This window comes from Gossypium raimondii, chromosome 1 (assembly GCF_025698545.1).
Source record: "Gossypium raimondii isolate GPD5lz chromosome 1, ASM2569854v1, whole genome shotgun sequence".
Taxonomy (NCBI): Eukaryota; Viridiplantae; Streptophyta; class Magnoliopsida; order Malvales; family Malvaceae; genus Gossypium; species Gossypium raimondii.
In genome coordinates this window covers 20322815-20340490 of record NC_068565.1, presented here as the reverse complement: position 1 = coordinate 20340490, position 17676 = coordinate 20322815, and the positions used below count along the sequence as shown (strand labels likewise).

The window sequence follows — 17676 nt, the reverse complement described above, 5'->3', positions numbered from 1 at the left end:
TAAATATTTTTAAAGTAATTAATATAAATTGTTTATAAAATTAATGAAACAGATATCCATATAAAGAAATGAATTTTAAGTTGCAAAGATAATTTTAATACAATGATACACGAGATATGTATTGCAGTTTAAAAATAATAAAGTAGATTATAAATTATGTTTAATAATAATTATTTTAAATTATATTTTATAGTATTATATATTATGATTTTAGTAAATTCATATAAGAATGTTTAATACTAAGAATTTTATCAAATTATATATTTTATTAAATTATATTTAATAATAATTATTTTAAATTATTTTTGTAGTATTATATATTATGATTTTAGTAAATTCATATAAGAATATTTAATACTAAAAATTTTATTAAATTATATATTTTTATTAAATTATATTTAACAATAATTTATTATTTATATTAATAATCTTATTAAAATTTAATAAAATAACAATAATCATCTACCTAAAAAAATTCTGCTAAGGGTATTCTAGTCATTTTAATTTTTTTCCTTATGTTATTACAACATCATTCCATTCAACCAAATACAAGAATACTATTACGCCTCTATTCCATTACAGCGAACCAAACGTGCTCATAATGTTTTATAAGGGTGAAGTAGTTGTTTTTGTTATTTTCTTATAATATATAATATTATGCATTTTGAAAACTTTCATATTTAATTGTGATGATGCGATTAATTTAATTAGGAAAATACGACGTCACCTTGTTGTTCGTATTTGATTTTAAAGGTATTGCGGGACAGAGTGCCACGTATATTCTGGAGTTGTACTTTGAGCGGTCTCTGTCGGTGGAACGCTTACGAAGAAATCAAGTTCAATTTCGTTTTTTGTTCAATTTGTTGAACGAATTTCAACTCATTTATCGAGGGTTGGCATATCCTCAATATACTTATTATCATTTATTCTAACACATTCTACTAATCACATTTTAATACTTAATTATTTTTAATCTCACAATTAACTTGAAAGGAAGTTTTATTTTCTATCATTACCTTTTAATTCCGTCTTCCTTGGGAAAAATTAAATCATAATGTTACAACAATCTCCAATTTGCTCAAAATAATAATAACAATAATAAATCTCATCAAACTTAGTACATTTATTTTCAAGTTAGGGAATCCTATCGAATTTTGGATTTAGTGACTAAACCCTTTTGACTTTCGACCGAATGATATTCTCTGCTATTCTTGAACTATCATATGTTAGTAGACTATGTTCTTATCAAAAGCCGGACACAAAATGAAAAACTTAATTTTTCTAGTAGGGAAAGTAAATTTTTCTATGGTAGCAAAAACTGAAAATTCTTAGCCATAAATCTGAATTGTAATTACAAAAGAAGTTGCAACTATAATCTCACAAATCTATATATTGAATGCTCACAAAAAAATAGAATAGAAAGAAAAAATATATTTGTGTTGAATATTTTTAGTACCCATAATCCAAGGAAAAATCATAAGAGTTCTACTAGAATAGAAATAAAAATATATATTTAAAAAAACCCTAAGTCCTACTAGAACTCCATGTGGTGCAACACACACACACAATGATATTATTTAAAACAAACTCATATAATTTAAAACAAACTCATATAATTTATCCAACCTAATATTCAATTTTCTATTACCAAGATATTATTTGTTTATGTAATTATAATGAATGAATGAATTCAATAAAATTATTTTCTCATTCTAATTGTAATTCCATTAAAGTCATGGCAATTTTATTGTATTAGAATCTATAAGAAAATAAATTTAATTGTCATATTCAAAAAATTGCGATGACTAATTAATTTAATGTTCACTTTTGGACTCAATTATTCAATTACATTAAGTTAAATAGCAACCCAAAGAAATTAAATTAATTCCTAAGCCACCTTTTGTTTCTTCCAAGAAAATGTATTTACTGCGAATAGTAATTCATGGATTTTATTTCTCATTCATCGTCTTGTTCATTTATTATAACGGTTCTAGTTTGCAATCCATACAAAGTTGTTTTGAGCTAACATAGGGGTCGATTGGACATGTATAATTAGAACTTATATAATTTGTAATTTAGTTCCTACTTTTCATCTATTAATTACAAGATTATTTAGTTATGGAGTCAATGCACTAAAAGTACCATGATTAGTCTCCTCATTATATACCATTACGAAAACAACTTAGATTTATATTTTATCCAACGACCTTGTCTTTAGTGTTACTCTCACAGGATATCATTAATCATTTTGGGTTAAATCATTTCACTCAATATGATCATATTTTATCTTATGGTCATCAATGCATCTTCCATAATGAAAAAAAATTATTACTAACAAATAGTAACAACAATCATTCGTCTTTGATGAATGACTTGTGGCAACATTTATTTTCCATAATTCATGCAATTCTAATGAGAATATACTATTTACTATTTAATCAAGTTACGAATTCCAGTATTGTAAGTGAAATCAAGTCATACATAAGTCACATACCAGCTTTTAGTTCTAAGACCAATGGAACACAAGCTTTCAATATATCGAAGTTTACAAGTTAGGTACATATGGTTAGCCACTTACTAAGGACTGAGGTAAGTCACATCATGAATGTCACAAGTAAAAAAACCATAAATAAATCCAAGATAAACAAACTTGTATCCTTCTCAATGTATCATCAATCTAAACAGTCACACCTATGTTTCTATTTTCTAGGAGTCATCGGCTCCAATACCCAAGACAATGTATTTTCTCGATTGGACTTAACAGACAACATAATAGTCACTCGAATCAATTGTTTATTTTTATTCCTCGAACTATGAACGATTTAGACTACCTACTAATATAAGTTGTCCTCTCGCACTATAATCCATCTCTATTATGCAATTTAATATTAGTTAAATCTTAGGTAATCAATAAGTTAATATTTACTTATTCATTTTGTTTTTCATGCAAAAACCATTGATGACTAACATATAAATTTTTTAATATAAAATATGAAATTTTATTTAAACAAATTGTTCAAAAAATTACAAGTTGTACTAAGGGTACAAAATCCTAACTAATTGCGAGTTGATAATTATCTTGTAGATGCATCTACTAAAATCTATTAGCTTGATAAATCAATCCAAAATTGCCAAGAGGGGGTGAATTGACTTATAAAAATTTGTGGAAGCTTGATCGAAATGATAAGAGAATTGAACACAACCATGTAAAATTGTTCAACCCCAATTGCCTACTCCACTATCTTAGCTTTCTATAACTAAGGATTTTCCCAAATTCACTCGTTTGATCAACCTTTGAGGACAATGTTTAACCTTACAACTCCCTTAAGATTTCTACACAATTCTTAAGACTCAAACCCTCTCAAAGAGAAACAAATAAGCAAACAAAGAAATAACCCTTAGCAAAATTACAAAGAAAAACTCTTGAATTGATAGAAAAACAATGGAAGTTCACAAGTGTATACAAGAAAAGTATAAGAACTTTAAGCACAAAGGTTGATTGAATGAAATTTTTGTTTTGATAATCTCTCTTATTATTGTAGGACCTTTAGAAGCTGGTATTTATACCTTCTAATTGATTTTCAACCGTTATGGTTGTTAGGATATTGAATAGAGTCATTGGGGATAAAAATATCAGTGCATTAATGTCACATATAACAACAGGTGTCGATACCTTTTCTACGAGTATTAATACCAATAGTATTTAATGCCTAATTTAGTGACCGTTGGAAACAATACTATCAATACCCAGGAAATTCTATTAATACCAAATATGAGGTATCGATACTGTATTGATACTTGATAAAACCTTTGGAAGTCAGAATGTGAATTTCAAATCGATATTGAAAAATGTATCGATAAAAGTATACCATTATCGATACTTGAAGAAATTTATTGATACCCAAAAAGAGGAATTGATACCAAGATCGATACTTGGTAAACATTTTGGAAAAAAGAATACCATTTTCGTATTGATACCTGAAAAATGTATCGATAAATTTGTGAATATATTGATACTCATTTAAATTTATCGATACTTGACAAAAAGTATCGATACTGGATCAATACTTTTTGGCTGTAACAATTTGAACATATTTGAAAAATGTTTGAAAGTTTGTTTGTCTAACTTGGATTCAAAAAGTATTTTCTAGTTATGAGTTCAATAACTTTTCTTTTAGATATCATTTGAAATGAAATTCTTACCAAGTTGTGTTTAAAATGATTTTATTCAAAACATAATATTTGTTATATCAAAATTACTTGTCAAGTAAAGCTTGGTTCAACAAAATCATATTAAAACATCCACTTGTTGGATAAATGGACTCATATTCATTTCGAAATGGAAGAGAATCAATATTAACTATTGCTAGTGAGGTTCTAATAAATCATTTTCTTTGAGAACAAACAACACTTAAGAAATATTTAGAATGAAGAATCTTCATGTTCTTTAATAAATATTCTAATCGATCATGCCAACTAATTAATATATTTGGACTAGTAAACTTTTGGTTTACTATACATGTGATTCAACCATACTATTGTACAGAGTATAAACTAGAGGAAATGTAGGTAATTTTACATTTAGAAAATTCATCCAATCAATTTCGATAACATATTTTATGTACTTCATAGCAATCAGATGGTCTAAAGTAGAATCTAACAAATAGAACACAATACTATGTAAATAGACATGCTAGCATTATATCAAAGAAAACACCAAAATAATAAGTTTGGAGGTCATTGTAACAGCTCGTTTTCAATAAAATCGAAATAGTGGTTTCGGGACCACAAATCTGATTCCTAAGAAAAATTATTTAAATATTATTACATGGTCTGCATTATGATAGAAATGTCGTATGAAAATTTCGTTAAGAAGATTTTACCGATTACATGTTTAATTGATAAAAGGACCAAATTGCATGAAATGCAAAAGTTGAGTTCTAATAGCTATAAGTATCTAATAACTATTTAATTCAAAATTAGAGGTCCTTATATGAAAAATAAATCATTAAGAGGAGTTAGTAGATAAGTATGATAATTCATCCATGGAAATTTAAGAAAAGAAAAGGACTAAATTGGAAAGATGAAATAATAAAAGATGATATTTTAATTAAATAACAAAATATCATCATTTACATCATCTTTCCCAAAATTAAAACATGGAAACCCTAGCCATGGAAACCTAAGCTCAATCCAACTTATTTTGTTTAATTATGTATGTTTTTTGTCCCATTTTTAGTAATTTTATATTTCTTAGATCATAATAACTTAATCTAGTTATCTCGAGGATTCATTTGCAAATTTATTAAGGTATTAAAGTTTTGTCATGGATGAGTATGCATGAATTATGAAGTTTTATGGTAGAAAATGAAAGGTTGTTGTTAGTTAAACAACTTTTGTAAAATGAATTTTGATGAAAATTATGATTTAAGGACTAAGCTGAAAATTTGTAAAATTCATGGAAAAATTTTGAATTTTGTGGAATACATGGACTGCTAATGTTATATGTAAAAATCGGTTAGGCTTGGAATAAGGATTAAATTGCATGAATTTCATTTTCCGAGCCTAAGGACGAAATCAGAATTAATTAAAAGTATAGGGGTAAAATGGTAATTTTTCCTAATATGTGAATTGAATTGAATATGAATTGTATTAAATTGAGTTAAATTTACTCGTATGGATTCGAATAGATAAAATATAGAATTAGATCGAGGAAAAAAGAAAATGTCAGATTAGTAAACAACAAATCAACAAACACTTGTCAAAGTAAGTTCGTGTAACTAAATTGTGTATATTTATATGTTTGAATTTAATGTTGTATATGTGAATTGTATAGATTTCATATGTATGAAATTGATCACATATCCGATAATGCCCAATAAATAATAAGTTTCGTTTGGATAAATGAGATTCGATGGATATAGGGTTCCCGAATTGGTTGTGATCCTACATATCTTGTGGACACACCACAGCTTGAAAGAGCGTCTTGTTATTAGCCCTCTCAAGCTTCCCATTATATGGTTCCTGGGAGCTTCCCTTTAATGGCTGTTCGGAGCATCCCGATCGGTTGTGATCCTGCATATGTTGTGGACACACCGCAACTTTTATGAGCGTCCTGATATATGGCTCTTCATGAGCTTCCCGATTAAAGGCTCTTTGTGAGCTTCCTGATTAATGGCTCTCCAGAGCTTCCTGATATGGCTCGCTTAAACTTTCTGATATATGGCTATCCGGAGCTTCCCGATTAGTGGCTCTTCGGAGCTACCTGTTATTGGCTCGCATGAGCTTTCTGACTATGGCTCTTATCAGCTTCCTGTTATACAGTCCGGATAAGCTTCCCGCTATATGGCTCACAAGAGCTTCCTATTATATGACTCGAAAGAGAGCTTCCCGTTTATGTGCTCGTAAGAGCATTCCTGAATATGATTGACGGATCTCAGATTTGTACATTTCGTGTGTACTACCTGTATGTCCATCGATATTTCATATGGTTCAATAGGCAAAGTTTCAATATAAGTTAAGATAAGTTCTAGATAAAATATTATATGTGTCTACCTGAAAATACATGGAAATTATTACATGATGAGCTCATACTTGATTCTTGATATTTACATGAAGTACATGACTAACATGTTTGAGGAGGTTTTATGTGATTAGGTTAATTTCCAAATTTCTTTGGATGCATTTTTGTATGTTTATTTTAATGAAAATGAATGGTAAGTTAATTTCTCGTTATACGAACTTACTAAGCATTAAATGCTTACTTTGTTTTATTTCCTCTATTTTATAGTAAATTGAAAGCTCGTTGGGTTGGAAGCGTGGTGGAGATATCTCACACTATCAATCGGCCCATTTCGGTACAAATATAAAACTAATTTTGGTTGTAATAGCATGTATAGGCTAACTTGGCCAGTGTTGGCATATAAATGTTTTGGTTGTAAATAGCCAATGGAATGGCTTGTGAGGAATATGTTTTGATGTATATATATAAGTAGATTTATCATGTTTAAAAAATGAGTTGATTATGCATATATGCATTTGGAACCTAGGTAAATATGAGTAATAGAATGATATAATGATAAATTGTCACTTGAAGTGCTTAAGAGCACATTGGTTGTATGTGGCAATATGTCATGTTTAAGACATGATTTTAGCATGTTTTGAGTGCTTTGATATGGTATGTAAATGTGCAATTTGTAGTGATAGGTTGATGTCAAAATTGGGTAAGAAATATGGCTTGGAAATGACCTTATTTCGTCCACACGGGCAGAGACACAGGCGTGTGTCTTAGTCGTGTGTGACACACGGCCTAGCACATGGGTGTGTGGTTTGGCCGTGTGTCCCCTGCATCTTAAAAATTTCAAAACAGAATGCTCAAAATTGATCACACAGCCTGTCACACAGGCGTGTGGCTTGGCCGTGTGACCCCTGCACCTATTTAATGAAAATTATTATGTTCACACGGCCTGGCACACGGGTGTGTGACTTGGCCGTATGACCTAAGTTAGAGAGTTACACGGGCTGGGACATGGCCGTGTACGTACTTTGAATGCCTACACTGCTTGAGACATGGGTGTGTCTCTTGGCCGTGTGATCCACACGGCCTGTTCACATGGGCGTGTGCCCCCTGCACCTTGGAAAAATTTTGAGATTTTGCGAAAAATTCTCTGAGTACCCGGTTTAGTCCCGACTTGATTCTAATGTATGTTTTGGGACTCGATGGCTCATATAAGGGACTTTATGAATCATTTTTGTTATGAATGTTAAATAATAAGAAATGTTTGTATTGGATCTGTATATTCCGGTAATGCTCCGTAACCTTGTTCCGGCGACAGATATGGGTTAGGGGTGTTACAGTCGTTATAAATGGCAAGCAAAAAAAAAAAATCTTAAATGTCATCTTTGAAGCAACCAAATATAGAACATTAGCTTCAATACAATAAAATCAAACCATGGACTTACAGTTTAGTAATCAATAGCAATAATTATAAATTATAGCAACTAATTCCTCAATATGGATTATAGAAACTCTACAAATTGACATGTTAGCATTTAAAATGATCAGCATCATAAAGATAACGTCAATATTCTTTTAATATCTAGATTTGTCATGGTTATCAATTAGGTATGTCAAATTTGATTCAACACCAATCTTATTGTTTTTCTCTGCATTCTCTTCATTTTTCCACTTCTAGTATTGAGAAGAATTATTAGGATGATCCCTTTGACGATTATTATGGAGTCATTTACCATGTCCACAATTATGTCTTTTGAATTTATTATGTATTGTTGCATTCGTTTTAGAGAATGGAGTAGATCCAGTAGAATGAGATCTTTCATTAATAACCATTATTTTGTTCAACCACAAGTAAACATGTATTAACTCAAAATATTTTTTAAAAATCTTTTTCACGGATTGTTATTGTAGGAGTACATTCGAAACATGAAACTTGAAAAGATTTTCTAGCAAGTCATCATCAATAATATTCTCCTGTATGATTGTAATAGAGAAAATATCCTAAATACGCAAAGTTATACTCACTTATAGTTTTAAAATCTTTCAATCATAACCAATTTTAAGTAAAATTATAATTGGCCATACCTTTTTAAAAATAAAATAAAATTATTCCACAATTTAAGTCAACCCTACACAATCATAACCAAAATTTTGCTTTCAACTCTTCACATACAAGTTTAGTTAAATATCAAGTCTTTAAAGATCTCCAAGAACTATGTAACTAAATCTTTAAGCACACATACTGTATACATGTATTATAACTCAATAATAAAAAGAATCTTAATTAAAAATGAAACACTAAAATAATATTTTTTCAAAGAGAAATATAAGGAAAATTCAATAAATATATATATTTTTAAATAAAGTTAATGAAATTTTCATGCAACATTTATAGAAATGTAATGGTGCATGATAATAGAAATCTTTGTTTAGTTGGGGAAGATGGGCCTCATGGTTGTGGGTTTGAGTCCTTTTCACCCATATCTTATTTTGTTTTTTTGATTCACGCGCAAAACATAAAATCCCACAGGGTTGTAAGTTTCACTCTCCTCGGAACTTTTTTGCTTTATTTGTGATCTTCTCTATCCTTTTAACAACTTAAAATAGAAGTGATTAAAGTTTCATGACAACTTAAAAAGAATAAGAAAAAAAAGAGATAAATATGTATTTTATTTATTATGATTCTTTTAAATATAAATGATATAAAATTCTATTCTCAATCAACATTAAAATGTTAAATTACATCAAATTTCTTATTATAATAAACATCCATTTTATAATAATAAAATATTTATTATTATATTAAAATGTCTCGTAAATAATTGCTAAACATTATTTACGAGACATTTTTTTAATATGGTTTCAATATTTTAAAAATAATAATAATCTTTTGATAATATTGATGTGAATCGATAGTTTTTTTATGATTTATCTTTTGGTAATATATTTTCTTGATTAGAGGTTGATAAGAATATTTAAAATGGTTTTATAACCATAAGAGTTAGGTGAGATGGCAAAGGTCTCTCTTATCTTAACTAGTAGTTGAGAGTTTGATCCTCGTCCTAGGTATAGAGCAGCTTTAAAAACTTGTGGCTAGCATCTACCCTTTTACTGGGTTTACAGAATGCGGAAGATTAATTATTGGATTTACTCAGGCAAATACTTTGAGAAATAAAAAAAATGGTTTTTATCATCTTCTAATTTTTTTTACAAATTTGCTTCATTTATTTGTTTCTTAAATTTTATATTTTTGTATTATAATATACATTTATTTTGCAAATAATTATATTGGTTATTTGTCATAAAATGGTATGAGATATTTTATTAAATTGTTATTTGATTAACTTTTATTCTAGTTATATTTAATTGTTTTGATTACAATTTTTAAATTATTCTTATTGTTGATTGTACTTCAAATATTTCTATTTGATTTAATTATGAAAGGCGTATTTGTTATTAAATTATAATTTTTATATTTATATTTATATATATAAATAAATATAGATTTTACAATTAAGTAATTGTATTGAAAATTTTGAATCATTGCCAATCATAGAAAATAAACATGTGAATAGGTAGTAGACGAAAAAGTTGGAAGCAATGCAAGAAAGGAATGGAATCGAATCTTGAATAACTTTAAAATATTTTAGTATGGAAATTTTATATTAAAATTTATATATTTATATTGAAATAGTGCATTCAAGTCCAATTTTAATTAATTTTACTCTTAAAAGAGATGGTGAAAGAAGAAATTTTCTTTTTTATGAAAATGCTCGTTTTGGTAGCATAAAAAGTGTGGATGATAGTGTAGAAATACTTTCAATTCAATTTTATTGGAGGTGATTTGCAAAATTATGAATTCATAACTTTCTAATCAATACTAAACTGCTACGTCATTCGAATTTAAAAAATTATTTTTTTCTCTCTTTTTGCTTTTTCTTTAATGTCGGGCAATATCAACAATGCTCAAATTTTGACCTTCTGAGGTCGAGATATTAGCAATTATTTTTGTTTTCAAACTTCACCACCTATTTGCTTGACTTGATGAGATCGAAAAGGTTATTTCATCAATCAAACTAATTTTTTTAGAATCGAACCGGCCGGTCAAGCCGACTAGATCAAGAATCAATTAGGGTACTAGTTCAAAGATAAGAATTGAATCGATTGACCCGCAAACCAATACAAATAGATTATACCAAGCTACAAAAAACCAGTTGAACTGATTTTCTTTAGTTTTAAAATATTTTTATTTTATTAATTTTTTAATAATTTATTTGATCGAACCAGAGTAACTGATCAAACCAGGAACTGGTGGACGGATTGGTTAGATTATTGGTTAGTTTTCAAGAAAGAAAAAGAAAAAGAAAAAATATATAATAGTTCTTATCTTTTTTGCCACATGTCAATTTTAATTGGTTATTTTTACAAAAAAAAGTATACTTAAAGGTTTAACTAACAATTGAACTAAAAGAGGTATCAACTTGGGAAAAATAACAGTTTAGGTACCACTTATGACCAGAAAAATATTTAGGTACCAAATTAAAAAAAAATGCATAGTTTAGATGCCAATTTGTTGGTTAAGCCTTTTTCCCAAATAAACTTAATGGTTCGACTAACGTTTGACTGACAAAGGTACCAACTTTGGAAAAAAATAGTTTAAGTACCACTTATGAAAAAAAAAATTTAGGTACCAAGAAGAAAAAAGAAAGAAAGAAAGAGTATAGTTTAAGTACCAATTTATGGGTTAAATTATTTTAAAATATTAAATATCTAAATAAAATCATATACACTTTATATAATAGTTTTTTTTCATTCTTAATCATTTTGTTTATAAATCCAACCAAAGTTAATTAATGGAATTTAAATATGTATTATTTAGTAAAAAAATAGGTGATGGGTGTGGAATCCACCAAAATAAAATTTTTATGTTTAAAATTGAAAATTAAATTTGCAATATTGGGAGTAGGGTCAATCTCACAAAGACCGAGTTGATCAATTTTATTATATTTTACAACCAAGAATTATACTAATCTGCGAAATTAAAGAAGGGATTAAATTTGAATATAAAATAAATAAATAAAATTAAATAAAAATAGAATCACAATAAAAATATGCAAACAAAAATAGATTTGAACAAACCAATAATTTGAAAGCTTCTTCTTCAGGCAAGATTTTGACTCCGGCATCAAGCTGATTCCGAGCAATGTATTTTATCCTCCAATCAATAAGTTAGTTATAGTGATCAATGAATAACCTCAAACTCTAGCCATTTCGTATGTAAATTAACTCCGGGAACAATCCGACAACTAACCCTTACCAAGCGAATAACCTTGAAATCAGCTTCCACGCTTTAATTTCTTGGTAGCCTTGCGAACTAGAAAAACTCGGCTCAAATTAACTGCCTCAACTGCGTGATCATTTAAACTTGATCGTTAACTCTCTTGACAGATCCAACTACTCACTCAATTGGTCAAATCAATTTGTTATTTGGTGAACCAAATATGACAATTATGAATCATACCAATTTACCAACTATGTCCTACAACACTAAACCAAGGGGATTTTCTCAATTTTAATACTAAAACGACATTGCAAGATGATAGAATCTATCTCCTGAATCGAAAAATTAATAAGTGGGATTTCGAATTCTCATAGTTCAAATACCAGATTAATTCTCAATCTAAAGCTAGAATCAAATTTAGCTACCCGTAATTTGAAGAACACAAAGAAAAGAGTGCAAAGAATGATAATAATAATAATAATAATAATAATAATAATAATAATAATAATAATAATAATAATAATAATAATAATAATACTTGCTCCTTAAAATAAATCTAGTCCTCATAAATCTCTTAAAAGATGTATTTTAAAATAGAATAATAAGAAAACAATTATTAAAACAAAATATTTCTAAAAATCCACAAGTCTTATGCATCACTCTAGCTTTCATGTAAAATGTTTCTATGTAATTCACTTTTAACTTATTCTCTCAAAATTAGTAAAACTCATATCCAAAATTAAATAAAATAAATAGTAAAAATACGTTAGTTAAGCACATTATCAAATTCCTCCCCCTTTCCCACTTAGCCAATGTTTGCCTTCAATTATCACAATCCCTAATCCAATCAAGCAAATAAACGTTAGTAGCAATTCTAATCCTATAACTATCTTCTCAAAGGAAATACATCGATTCATAATTCAATTAAGTGCACAACTATTAAATCATTTCAGAATTAGGGATCCTTAAGATTTATTTATGCTAAATTGTCAAGACACTGAAATTAACCAAAATTCACCACCATAAACAACCCTTTGTCCAATTTCCTTGTGTTCATTTTTTTCTAATGCAAGGCTTATCTAGAGTGTCACGAGATCTTTTTATGCGGAGAAGTATAACAACCCAAGCATCCCACCCTAGTTATTCAATCTGCCACATCTTTAGATGGCTATTAGCTGTACTCATAATTGTCAAGATTAGCGGAATAAGTGAATAGCTTAGAACGTCACTCAATCTTTTGATGCGAAGACAAATAACAACTCAAGCACCAAATTTTGATTACTCAACTGATCATAATTCTAAGAATTTACTCATAATCTAAACAAATAGCGAAGTATTTATTGAATCACAATTTTTTCGATTTTTTCAAAATTTTCAATTTTTTTTGAACACAAAATAATAAGAAAGAGTACTTAGTGAAAAATTCATGCAAACTAGGTATTTCTATCAATTTAGCAAAATCAACATCATGGAGCATTTAACATTGCATACAATTTTATCTCAAATAATTATCCAAATCTTGTTGGATCCAATGCCCTAAGTGTAGTGTATTCGTTTGTAAACTTGTATTTTTTCAAACAGATTAATTTAATAAAATTATTCCTGAATTACATTAATATCATTTCTATATTGTCCTCAATGGTTTTTGCATGCAAAGCAAAATGGAAGTAAATATTAGCTCATTTGTTATCTAATATTTAATCAATACTAAGTGGTATTACATGGTCAGATCGTAATACGGAAAGACAACTTATATTAGTAGATGATCCTAAATATGTCATTAGTCTAATCGAAAATGACCAAACTGATTGAAAATTAATATGTCATCTATCAAGTCCAATTGGGGAGATGTTTTGTCTTGAGCATCGGAGCGGATGACTCCCAAAAGATAGAAACATAGATGTGATTGACTGGAATGCCAGTACATCAGATAAGACCCAAGAAGAATAGATCCTAAAACTATTTGTGGATTTATTCATTTGTGAGGTTCATAGTGTGGCATACATTAAGCTTGAGTGGATGATGGACCATGTATGAGTGAGTCGTATACTTTGATGTAAGTAAAAACATGAGTTCAAATAGATAAGGAACCAAAAGCTGATGCATTGGGTAATTGAGAATAAGGATACAAACACATTCCAAACAACTTGGCCAAATGCCTAAACACATAATCTCACCAAACATGTTAGTTATTTATTTCATGTAAATATCAAGAATAAGGATGAGCTCATCAAGAGTCAAGTTCCATGTATTTCATATATATATATATATATATATATATATTGTACTACCCAATTTTAGCCTGGGCCTATGCAGATTAAATAATCAAAAAAATAAAAACCAAATAAAATAAAATAATAGTCCAAAAACAATAGTGTCTAGTATTATAAATCCCAAATACCTACAGCAAACCCGTATGGCCCAACAATTAAAGCCAAACCTAATTTAGTCTAAATTACACTAGCCTATTTAGCCCAAATACCAGACCCAAACCATGAACCCAGTTAAGCCCAAATCAAAACGGTCCGAATTCCAGAAACCCCTAGGGGTTTCTGGAAAACACTTGTGCCTCAGCCCTAGCAGCTTTTTTCCCTTACGCTGCAGCCGAACCAGATCCCCACGCGTGTTGCTCCTCCGCGCCAAGTCCACACGCGCCTTCTCCAGGCTTTACCTGCAACAACCAACACCAACAGAAAATAGAAGCAAAAAAAAAAAAAGAATAAGGAATAGGAAAATATTTTTTGTAATTTTCATTCTATATTCATCTATAAAAATCGGATTTGTTTCTGTAAATGGGGCTTTCTTTTTTTACGCATATTGAATACAAACAAAAAAGAGAAGCAAAAAGTTTTTTTGGAAGGTGATTTTCTCCGTCGTTTTTTTCTCTTTTCTTTTTGATTTCTTGGATTCTTTGTTTCTTTTATACACCAAACAAAAATAAAAGGAAGAAAAGGCTAAGAGGAGAGTGGTTTACCTGTTAACCGAATCATCGTTTGCTCCGTTGCGATCGGAGTTGAGCGAGAGTTTGGGGATGAACAATATGCGGCGGATGATTTTTCTTTTTTTTCTAAAGGCTGTTGTAAATGAAGTTAATGTGTGTTTAGGGTTTTCGGTAGCTTTTATCCAATATATAAAACGACACCGTTTGAGGCCGGACTCAGTGGCTCCAAAACGGTGCCGTATTGGCATTGATCCGATGATCCGACCCGATTCGAGAAAAAGGATCCGTGTGTATTATACTAATGGTTTATTTGCACATTGAATCCTCATTTTTTCTCAATTTGTTTTGATTTAATCCCTTTCAGTTTTTTTTTAATTTCGGCCATATAGGTTTATTTTGTTTTCAATTTCATCCTCTCATCAGTTGAGGAGACATACGTCCAAAACGACGTTGTTTTCAATGATCTGACCTGGTTTCCTAGACTGGTGCACTTAATTGATGCATTAGTCCCTTCAATTTCAAACAAATTTCAAATCGGTTCTCTTTTATTTTATTTATTTTCAAAATTTGCTCCACATTTTCAATGTTGTTTCATTTTGGCCCATACTGCTGCAATGCTTTTTGAATGATAGGGAATATTGTCTATTTGGTCCCCTATGAAATACGCGTGTTTTATTTTGGCTCCTTAATTATATTTTATTTTTGTTTTTCCCTTATGATTTTGTTTTGAATCCGGTTTAATCCATAATTCAATTTATTCATTTTCTAAAAATTTTATTTCGATTTTGTTGTCTTTGGTATATATATATTTATTTATAAACCTAGCATTATTTTAATATTTAAGTTTTAATATGGTTTTAAAGTTTATCATTAGAATTATTTAAAATATAATATGCTATTATTTTAAATTAATATTATCTAAATTTATCATACATATACTATTATAAAGTTTTCTTTTCATTTTGTATGTATCATTTATTTAAATTAGCATATGTATATATATTTTGAGTTTCTTTTCATGTAATATTTACCTGAAAATTCATTTATATATTATTATTTCATATAGTATTCATTTCTAACTTTTGATATATTTCAATATTCATTTTATTTATTTGAAAACTTGTTACATTTTATTTATATTGTTTCGCTTAGCTTTTCTTCCAAAATCGATGATTAACTCATTTAGTTGTTGAATGTTGATATTTGTGTTCGCATGATGTGTGTTGGATATTATTGTCGCCTATGTATTATATTATTTATTAGTATTTATTGGTTATTGATGATTATTAGTGTATACTTTGGCTTATTAATTATTGCTTTGTATTGTACATTATTATTCCATTGCGCTCTATTCGCTCAAAAGATTGCGTTTAATATGGTTTAAGTTTTGAAATCATTTTTCAAGATAACGTAATACTCGGTATTTGGGATCTTCGAGAGGATTGAGCCCTAACGTATTGGGTTCTAATTTTCCTCGTTGAGTCTAAATAATCAAGAATATTCTTTAATCAAAACACATAAATAAAAAGCTCATTCTCGGGAATTTGATACGTTGTGACCTAACGCATTGGATATGACATGTTGTTTTCTCGAGATGAAGATTTTCTTTTTCTCTAAAAAAAATAAAGGCAATATTCGGTATTTAGGAATTTTGGAAAATTGAACCCTAACTTACTGGGTTTTGATTTCTCATTTGACCCAAATAACTGAATATCCTTCTCAAATTTAAATGCATGAGTTTTTAAAGTTAAAAGATAAACTTAATTTCGAAGATTAAATTGTTGCACCCTAACTCACTGAGTATGAAAATTTATCTTTTTGAAATGAGTATATCTTATCATCCAATTCGGTTTGCTCAAATTTTCTTTTCAAATGATTGTATTTTAAAATCTTTTTAAATTCTCAATACTAAGACTTTAAACAATCAATTCAGTACCAATTTTTGGGTGTTGCGAGGGTGCTAACCCTTCCTCGTGCGTAACCGACTCCCGAACTAGTTTTCTCAACATTTGTAGACCTAAAATCGTTTTCAAGGTGAACTGGTCACACCTCAATAAAAGATCAGTGGCGACTCCATTTCTATGTTTAAAAGTCAATCCCCGTTTTTTCAAGTAAAAATGGTTTCGACATATATATATATACATATATATATATGGGTAATGATTCAATTTGGATTCATATGTTCTCATGTCAGGATTTTGCCCGTTGAATCATTTAAAATATCGATGGATACACGTGTAATGGCCCAAATTTAAGGTTATCGGAATAGTGGTTTCGTAACCACAAATTTTATTTAAAGAGAAATTATCATTAATTTTTATGATTTATCGAGTGATTACATATAAGTATTAGAGTATTGATAAGAAATTTTATTGATTGCATGCCTAAATTGCCTATTAGGACTTAATTGCAAAAGTTGGTAAATATGAGTTTTAGATGATAAAGGATTTATTTGAAGTGCATAATCAAAGTAGAGGTCCTTAAATAGTAGTTAGACCATAAAATTTCCATGGACAAAAATAGGCATGCATAGATAAAAATAACTAAAGTTTTATTGAAGGGTATTTTAGTAAATGAATAATAAAAAGAATAAAAAGGGAAAAAGATGGAAAAAATATCATCTTCTCCATAGCTTACTGCCGAATTTGGAAAGACACCATAGCTAGGGTTTTCACACTTTTTCAAGCTCATAGTAAGTGATTCTGAGCCCCGTTTTTAATGCTTTTTACGTTTTTGAGATCCTGGTAGCTTAATTTAGCTTATTCTAACAATAATTTAACCTAGGGTTTATATTTGAAAAAATACTCATAGGTGAAAAGTGTTTATTTTGATGTTTTATGATAGAATATGAAGCTATAAATTATGTTAAACAACTTTTGCTAGCCGATTTTAAGCGAAAATGAGTAAGTTGACATGATCGGTAAAATACCTAATGTT

General features: G+C 28.8%; 1 long non-coding RNA gene across 1 annotated transcript; it reads right to left on the bottom strand.

Annotated features, from left to right (window-relative positions):
- Positions 1-14120: 14120 nt before the first annotated feature.
- On the bottom strand, positions 14121-14900 carry LOC105785340 (uncharacterized). The gene is made up of 2 exons (XR_001130912.2): positions 14773-14900; positions 14121-14469 (listed from the first exon to the last, which is right to left on the bottom strand). It is a non-coding gene; the product is annotated as an uncharacterized LOC105785340 (long non-coding RNA).
- Positions 14901-17676: the final 2776 nt, after the last annotated feature.